We start from the raw sequence: 8,742 nt of genomic DNA, 5'->3' as shown, positions 1-8,742 counted from the left end.
CCGTGGAGGTCCCTCTGTGTCACGGCCGCTGGGCCACGGTGGGCGGCCACGGTTGGAGGCCACGACCCGGAGCGCCGCAGCGCTGCTCGGCCACTCACCTGCCTTCCTACGCCCGATTCCCTGGTCACTTCCAGCTCTGGGCCTGGCGGGGGCGGTGCTGGTCCCCGTGGGGACCTGCTGTTCCTGCTCCCAGAGGAAGCACCTGGGAGCGGGCTGTGGGCTCACCGGGCGGCGTGGGCTTCACTTCGAGAGAAACCGCTGGGGAGCCCCGGGGGCGCGTCCGTGGCGTGTCCGCCTCTCGGTGCGGCTCAGGTCACGGTCTCAGGCTCCGGGGGCTGAGCCCCACGTGAGGCTCTGGCAGGGCTCGGGGTCTGGTTAAGACTCCCTCTCCCTCCGCCCCTTCCCCTGTGTGCGGGTGCTCGCTCGCTCTCCCTCAAAAATCAGTAAGTCACGCTGAATTTCTGGCTCCGCGGCTCACTGCTGGTGCGCGCTGCCTTCGTTTTTCGAATGTTGACTTTGTCCCCCGCGACCTCGCTAAACTCACTTGTCAGTTCTGTGTGTGTTTGTCGATTCTCTGGGTTTTCTGTGGAGGTGAATGTGCGGCCTGAAGACAGGAGATGCTGCTTATCCATCCAAGGAAGATCGACGCCCACCCCGGTCTGCTGGGAGGCGCGTGCTTGCTTGCGTCCTGTCATGAATGGACGCTGGATTTTACCAGATGACTTTTATTCTTTATGACATGATCTGATTTTTCTCAGTCTATTGCTGTGGTAAATAACACTGATTTTCAGATGTTGGACCAACCTTGCACTCCCTGGTCAGGAAGTATCCTGTCTGTATATTTCTGGATTTGATATGCTAATATTTTGATAAATATTTTTGCATCTGTACTAATTATGGATATTAGCATATCACTTTTTTTGTAATAAGAAAATTGTCTGGTTTTGGGGCGCCTGGGTGGCTCAGTGGGTTAAAGCCTCTGCTTTCAGCTCAGGTCATGGTCTCAGGGTCCTGGGATTGAGCCCCGAATCAGGCTCTCGGCTCAGCAGGGAGGCTGCTTCCCCCTCTCTGTACCTGCCTCTCTGCCTTCTTGTGATCTCTGTCTGTCGAATAAATAAGTAAAATCTTTAAAAAAAAGAAAATTGTCTGGTTTTGGTATCAGGAAGTGCTGACCTCATAAACTGAGCAGGAATCTGTCCCCTCTCTCCTAATTTCTGGAAGTTGCTATGGAAGAGCTGTTATTACTTCCTTTGGAGTTGAGAGAATTCACCAGTGAAGCCGTCTGGGCCTCAAACTTTTTGTGGGAAGGCTTTGAACAAATTCGAATTCTGTAACAAATACAGTGCTGTGTTCCTAGATATTACCACACTGTGCGGATTTCAGCACCACTTCGAGAATTTTTTTTTAAAGATTTATTTATTTATTTGACAGAGAGAGATCACAAGTAGGCAGAGAGGCAGGCAGAGAGAGAGGAGGAAGCAGGTTCCCCGCTGAGCAGAGAGCCCGATGCGGGGCTCGATCCCAGGACCCTGGGACCATGACCTGAGCCGAAGGCAGAGGCTTTAACCCACTGAGCCACCCAGGCGCCCCTCACTTGTAGAATTTAAGAGCTTCGTGGCTACACGTCTTCACCAGCACAAGACTCTGTTCTGGTTTTAAGTGTGCGCATGTACCATCTTTTTCAAGTAGGCGCGGAGAAGCCAGGTCACTGCTGGGGGCAGGTGTGTCTGAGGGAAGGTCCCCAGCCAAGACTCCCTCCTTCAGAAGCCTCTGCCAGAGCTGGAGATTTAAAACCTCTTCCGGGGACCCTTCTCCCAGCAGGGGTTTTCAGCCCTGTGAGTGTGAGCCACGGCCCTGGGATCCTGCGCCCAGGCTGGAGCCTGCTCAGTGCGCCCCACACTGCCCCTCCCGCTCCTGCTCTCCAGGGCTCCTGGTCCTTCCCTCAGACGCAAGACATGGAGGTTCCTTGGTGCCTGCAGACTTGCTTGTTTGGGCAGGGAAAGTGTTTGTGCGTGTGCGCGTCCGTGTCCGTGCGTGTGTCTGTGTGCGGTGCGGGTGCACGTGTAGGTGTGTTTGTATGTGGGCGTCCATGTGCATGTCGGCGTGTGTCCGTGCACGCGTGTGTGCCCGTGTGCAGGTGTGTGCGCGGGCGCAGCTGGGAGGCCCGGGTGCTCACCGCCGTCTCAGTCTCCGGGCGGCAGGTCAGGGAGCAGCGTGGTGGCAGAAAAGCCTTGTCCAGGCCCCGCCACGCCCCCGGGGGAAGGTCCCGGCTGACCTTTGGCTCTGGGTCGGGCCTGGGGGGCGCTTATGCGTCCCTGTCCATTCGCACAGGCCCAGCACTGCGTAGGGAGGGCGCGGACCTCCCCTCTGTCCTCAGACAGAAGCAGGTGCCGCCAGAGGGGCGGGCGGAGCCGAGTGTAGGATTTGTGCCCGTGGCTGGGGGCAGCAGGCCTGAGGCAGGCTCTGGGACAGGGTTTGGGCCTCAAACCTCCATCCCGTCACCCCCGGGATCCTCCCCGTCTTCATCCCCCGACCGGCCTCCACGGCCTTCCCTGACGGCGGCCCCGTGGCTGACGGTCCTCCTGCCCGGCTGCCACTGCTCCTCCAGACGGGACGCTGGACCGAGCACCGTTCCGGAGACAGTCCACCGAGGCACAGGGAAACTGAGTCACGCAAGTGTGCCCAAGGACCCCCAGGAGGGGGTGGCCGGAGCCCAGAACCCATGCACTTGGCCTGCAGGGACTCCGGCCCAGCCTCAGTGGACGGCTGTGGTCTCCACGCCCCTCACAGACAGGGAGCCCGAGCTTTCCGAGGTGAAGCGGCAGGTACAGACTTGCCCGCTGCCCCCGCGCCTGTCCCTGGGGCAGGGCCCAGGCCCCAATGTGCAGGAAGGGGGCTGGACCAAGGAGAGTGGCATTCTCCCTCTGAGGCCATCATTCTCCCCCCGAGTGACCTCCATCCTCCAGGACACCTGGGTCCTGGCCTCTGTCTCACCGGCTGCCTCTCGCCCCGAGCCACCATCCAGGTCATTATTGTCCACTGGGGCTGGATCCAATCAGGCCACTTAGAGGGATGGTGGCGGCGGGAAGGGGCCCTGGGGCCGCCCGCTCTAGATGGGGTCAAGTTCAGGTCAGTGACAGAGCAGGGGAGCGGGGGGCCGGGGGACAGGTGGTGGATGGGCTCCGAGGAGGCCGGGGGGGGGCAGGTGGCCCCTAACCCAGGAGGTCATGGTGTGGTGGGGACAGACAAGCCACAAGCCCCCATCTGGGTCATCAGAGCCCAGGCAATTAGGGCGGGAGGCGGGATGGCCCCTGGGCTCCTGCAGAATGAGCCAGGCCAGGTGGCGCGGGCAGACGACGAGGCAGGGAGGGGCGAGGACCAGGGAAGCCGCAGGAGGGGTGAAGGCCGGCGGGGCACTGTGTCGGGCTGGCCGGGAGCCACAGCCCTTGTGGGTCAGTCCCACTGATGCCTAGCCCCGGGGGGCTTATGACCTACCACAGCTCCCTGTGCCCTGGCCCTGGTCTCCGCGGGACACAGGTGGCCCGCAGACTGGCGCCAGCCACGCTCTTGTCTCAGAAAAGGGCATCAGACAGGGGAGCTGGGGGCTCCCTGTCACTCCTGTTCCTCCCTCATGGGTTGCGGGCAGCCGGGTGGGGACAGCTGCTCGCGTGTCGGACTGGCCTGGGCCGCAGGTGGGCAGGAACACACGGGCCACAGCTCTCTGGCATCGCGGGTCGGGGGGCACGGCGGTAATTGTGAGGATCGGGCATGAGCCAGCAGGAAGCCCTGAAGTCACCAAGCGGGAATTCGGGGCAGCAAGACCCAGAGGCACCCTGTCAGGGCCCAGCTGAGTCCCCCCGAGTTTGTGCGTTGAAGTCAACCTCCAGCGCTTCAGGGCGTGACTGTAATTAAGGTAATTAAAGCAAAAGGAGGCCGTAGTGTGGGCCCTGACCCAGTAAGACCAGGTCCTTCTAGAAAGGGATTAGAACAGGGACTCCTGCAGACGGAATACCAGGAGAGGCCCCAGAAGACACCACACCCTCCCACCCTCCTACCCCCACCCCCGCCCCCCTGCCCTGAGCAGGGCCTGGAGGGAGGAGCCCGGCTCGCAGAAGCCAGTGTGGGGGGCCGGGTCCTGCCTGGCCTGCCCCAGGTGGGGACAGGTTATCGCCGGAGGAGCCGCCAGCCCGGAGCCGGCAGGAGGACGGAGGGGAATGTGGAGGACGCCGGAGAAGCTGGAGGAGCTGGGCGGGCGCAGAGGGGTTTACCCACTGCAGGCGCCTTCCGGCCCCGGGCAAGGATCTGTTCACAGGCTGAGGCTCGGGAAGCCGGGGGTGGCAGGGCCTGCGGGGAGCTGCCTTGGGAAGAACGGGGAAGGGCGAGGGGACAGAGGGCATACGGCCGGCCGGGCTCCTTCGCACCATCAGAGCACCTGCGCCTGCAGAGGTCCCTGGGGGGCCCTGAGGGCAGATCAGCAGCTACGCCAGGCTCTGGGGATGTCAGCAAGTTCTCGATCCTCCTTAGGCCAGGGCCGGTGGGGGGGTCCCGCCAGAGCTGGGGTCCCCATCGTTCCCGTGGGCTGCCCCGTCCCCAGATGGCCCAGCAGGTGGCAAGGTGGGTTGGCTCCCAGGGAGCTGTGACCCGCGGGAGCCTCGGACACGGTGTCCTAGCAGAGTGCATTAGCTACCGCCTGCTGCGTAACAAATTATCCCGCTGACAGCAGCAGACGTGAACCGCCTCACGCTCTCTGGGCGTCAGGAATCTTCAGGTCCTCGCAGGCTGCTGGCCAGGGACAGCCGTTCCTTCCTCTGCGGACTCTCGAGAGCAGGCAAGACGGCAGCCAGCTCCCTGAGGATGTGTGGGGGAGCGAGGGCAGGACCGAAACCTGTCTTTCCGTAACTAATCTCGGAGGGGACATCCTGTCTCTCGTGTCACCTTCTATTGGCCAAGACAAGCCAGCAAGTCCAGTCCACACTCCAAGGGGTCAATGGGGACCGCTTGGCCTCTGCACCCAAAGCCAAGAATGGGCGACCCCCTCAGTATTTCAGACCTGAGCCTGGGGTGTGGCAGCCACTTGGGCCTTCCGAGGACTGTTGATAAGGGTCTGCGCCAGTCCTGAGGCAGGACACCTGAGGAACCATGGGGCCTCCCTGCGGGGAGGGGCAATGCCGACGCGGACACTGGTGTCCACCTCGAAGACATAAGGCAGGCCCTTCAAAAAGGCAACCTGGAATGCCTCGTGGGTGTCCCCAGGAGATGTGAGAGCAGGGACTTGGACATCCACAGCGGGACGCCTCACGATCACCAGCGGCTGGAGCAGCCCCGTCCGCTGACGCGTGGACGGATGAAGCAGGTCCATCCACACGGTGGGATATTAGTCTGTCTTAGAAAGGACATCCTGGCACCCACTTGCATGTGGACGGACCTGGGACACGCTCGGTGACCTGAGCCCAGCACAGAGGAGCAAATACTGTGCCATTCCACTTACGTGAGGCCCCCCCAGAGGACTCGCAGTCGTGGAGACAGAAGGGCTGGGGGTGCCAGGGGTTTGGGGGTCAATGTTTATGGGGACAGAGCTCCAGCGTGGGAAGATGAGAAAGCTCTGGAGGCGGACGGCAGAGGCGGTGGCGGCCGAGGAACGTGGACGTGCTCAGCGGCACTGAGCCGTCCGCGTGAACACAGCGCATGTGGTACGTTTACCGCGCGGATTCGTTAGGGATGCAGGGGATTGGTACCCGTCAGGCCTGAGCCGGAGGCCAGCTGGACCCCGGATTCTGTCCTGGAAGCCTGGGCGCAGCCTCTGGTCTCAGGGGTGGACTCGGGGTATGCGCCTCTGTCCTCGTCTTGAGGCAAGATGCCCGTGCTTGCTGCAGCAGGACCGCCCTTTGTAATTACCGCCCGGCTGGCAGGCAGCTCCACCCTCGCAAGCAAGTCCAGTATTCGGAAATGCGCCACATGACTGAAGGTATTTCTGGTTTTCAGTCATTGAAAATGCAAACTGACTGGAAGAATAAATGGATCACACCGAATGACAGAGGGGGCCGGCTTCAGGAGAAGCTTGATCAGGGCTGCGGTTCTGTCTCGGACTGTCTGTTCTGCCCTCTGTGCTGGCCTCATCCTCGGGCTGCCGCACCGGTCTTGCCATCTGATCCACATGCCTCAGACACACACAGAAAGTGTGGGCACCTTGGTGGAGACCAAGCTGCCCTTCTGGTGCCTGGTCCCACATGGCTTCAGCTCTGACTCACCTGGGGAAAGGAACAAGCTAAGCTGCCTGGCCAGGGCCCAGATCACCCTGGAACCACTCTTCACCCAGAAGAGCAGAGCTACGCCCTGCAGGCACGGGGAGCTCTGAGCCTTCCAGGGGCAGACAGTGGGCCCTGGAGTCCCGCCTGACCCTGACCCCCCCAGGTGGGAGTGGCCAACAGAGCCCGCAGAGGTCAGGCCTCCAGGGAACACAGGGGTCAGGGGCCAAGCCTGGACACTGGGCCCTGTTGTGGGAAGTGGGGCCCCGTTGGGCTCCGGGGTCCCCAAGGATGAATTACCTGCGTCTGCTGCCAGTGTCCTTTGAGGGCATAGCCGGACATTGTGGCTGGTGCTCCGAGTCCCCTCCTGGGAGGGCCTTGGTGTAGCGTGCCGGGCGGATAGGGGGCCCCGTGGTTGTCCTGGTCTTTCTGGTGAGGCTCACTGGGAAAAGGAAGCTGCACTCACTTGGGTCCCCTAGGGTTGCACACAGGGCAGGAGGGGCCCATGCTGGAAACAGGTAGGCCCCTCTCTGTGCCCCTGCACCCCACCTGCCCCCAAGGCCTGGGGTTACGGGGTCCTCCTCCCCCTCTCCCCGGGCCCCGCACCCCAGTGAACCCATGACTGCACTCCCCAAACCATTCACCCAAGGCCGCCAGAGCCTTCCTTCCACACTCTGCCCCCAACTCGGGGGTCTCCCTCCTGCCGCAAACTGCCACTGTCTCCAGCTGGAGGGAGGACAGACACTCTCCTGGCTGGACAGACCAGCTGCGTGGTCTCGCATGTCCCCCTTCCTTCTTCCCCCAGGTGGGCGCAGGCCCCTCAAATGTCCCTTGGCCTGCCTGCCCCCTTCTCAGGCGGCCCCTCTGTGGTCCGGTGCTGGCAGCTGTGTGGGGCCCACAGAGAGGCCCGGGGTCCTGCCCCGGTGCAGGAAGCACGTCCCCCTGGGCCCCGCCACCCCTCAGAAGTCCTGGTGGCTCAAACCACCTCTGAGCCGGGATCTGGTCGTCTGGTCTTTTCCTGGTCAGTATTGCTCCAGGCAAACCCGGAACTAATTTTGGCCAATTCTTCCTTTGCTCCTCTCGTCCCCGGAGGCGGTGTCCTCCGCAGCTGGCCTGCGCCCGCCGGGCAGCACCGCGCCCCTGCCAGCCGGCAGCACCCTTCTGGGTCACTACCCCACCCCCACACGCCCGCCCTGACCTGCTCCCGCTGCGGGGTCTTCCTGGCCACGGGCGCCCCGTGACTGCCACCCAGCGGCCAACCTGGGGTGACAGGCTTTCCCCAGGGCTGCGGCCTGCTCTGTGGTGGACCAGCTCACCCCAGCTCCTTCTCGCAGCCACTGACATGCCCGCCCGGCCAATGACAGTGGGCTCTACTCAGCCGGCCCCGGTGGGCCGCCTGCCTGGGGGGCACAGCCAGAGGAAGCCCTCGGCCCTACTGCTGGGGGCCCCGTTCTAGCAGGACACGGACCCGCTGCATAAAGGAACACCACCGGGCAGCCGGCAGGTGGGTGCAGGGACAGGTTCTCCCTGCCGCTCTGCCCGGGGCCCATGTTCCCCTCCCTCCTGTAGGTGTGGTGGGCTCCCAGACGGGCGGGAAGGGGGTCAGAGGCACGGGAGGGGGACGCAGCTCTCCTTGGGGGCTCCTGGGCCACCGCACCTCTGTCCTCCTCGCAGCCACCTGGAGACTCCTTTCGCTCTTTTACTTTCTTCCTTGTTTTTTAGTCCTAGATGGCATTTTTCAATCTTTTTTTAAAAGATATTTATTTATTTATTTATTATTTCTTTATTTGAGAGAGAGAGAGCGCGAGCGCTTGAGAGGGGAGAAGGTCAGAGGGAGAAGCAGACTCGCCGTGGAGCTGGGAGCCGGATGCGGGACTCGATCCCGGGACCCTAGATCATGACCTGAGCTGAAGGCAGAGGCTTAACCCACTGAGCCCCCCAGGCGCCCCTTCTGCCCATTTCTTGCCTGGATTATTTGCTCTTTGTGTGTTGAGTGTGAGAAGTTCGTTATAGGTTTTGGATACCAGCCTTTCATCTGATAAGAAATATGGGAACTGATCTCCTCCCATTCTGCTGGTTGTCTTTTGGTTTTGTCGACTGTTTCCTTTGCTGGGCAGAAGCTTTTTTTTTTTGAAGATTTTATTTTTATTTACTCAACAGACAGAGATCACAAGCAGGCGGAGAGGCAGGCAGAGAGAGAGGAGGAAGCAGGCGCCCCACCAAGCAGAGAGCCCGATGCGGGGCTCGATCCCAGGACCCTGAGATCATGACCTGCGCCTATGGCAGAGGGTTTCACCCACTGGGCCCCCAGGCGCCCCTGGGCAGAAGCTTTTATCTTGATGAAGTCCCAATAGTTCACTTTTTTACAGCTGTATCGGCATGCCATCCCGTCCACGCGTTTGAAGCGCGGTCGGTGGGTTCAGGGCAGTGTTGGGAACGTGCAGCCGCCAGGCGGTCACGTCCAGAGCCCACCTGCCCGGGCCTGTAGCCGCACCCC

The 8,742-nt window shown here is 61.9% G+C and overlaps 1 long non-coding RNA gene across 1 annotated transcript; it reads right to left on the bottom strand.

Moving 5' to 3' along the window:
• Positions 1 to 5,577: 5,577 nt before the first annotated feature.
• Positions 5,578 to 7,301, bottom strand: LOC123930213. The gene is made up of 3 exons (XR_006816010.1): positions 7,231 to 7,301; positions 6,546 to 6,687; positions 5,578 to 6,248 (listed from the first exon to the last, which is right to left on the bottom strand). It is a non-coding gene; the product is annotated as an uncharacterized LOC123930213 (long non-coding RNA).
• Between the last annotated feature and the right edge of the window lie 1,441 nt (positions 7,302 to 8,742).

The sequence above is a fragment of the Meles meles genome, chromosome 18, assembly GCF_922984935.1.
Source record: "Meles meles chromosome 18, mMelMel3.1 paternal haplotype, whole genome shotgun sequence".
Classification (NCBI taxonomy): Eukaryota; Metazoa; Chordata; class Mammalia; order Carnivora; family Mustelidae; genus Meles; species Meles meles.
This window is presented reverse-complemented; position numbering and strand designations above follow the sequence as displayed.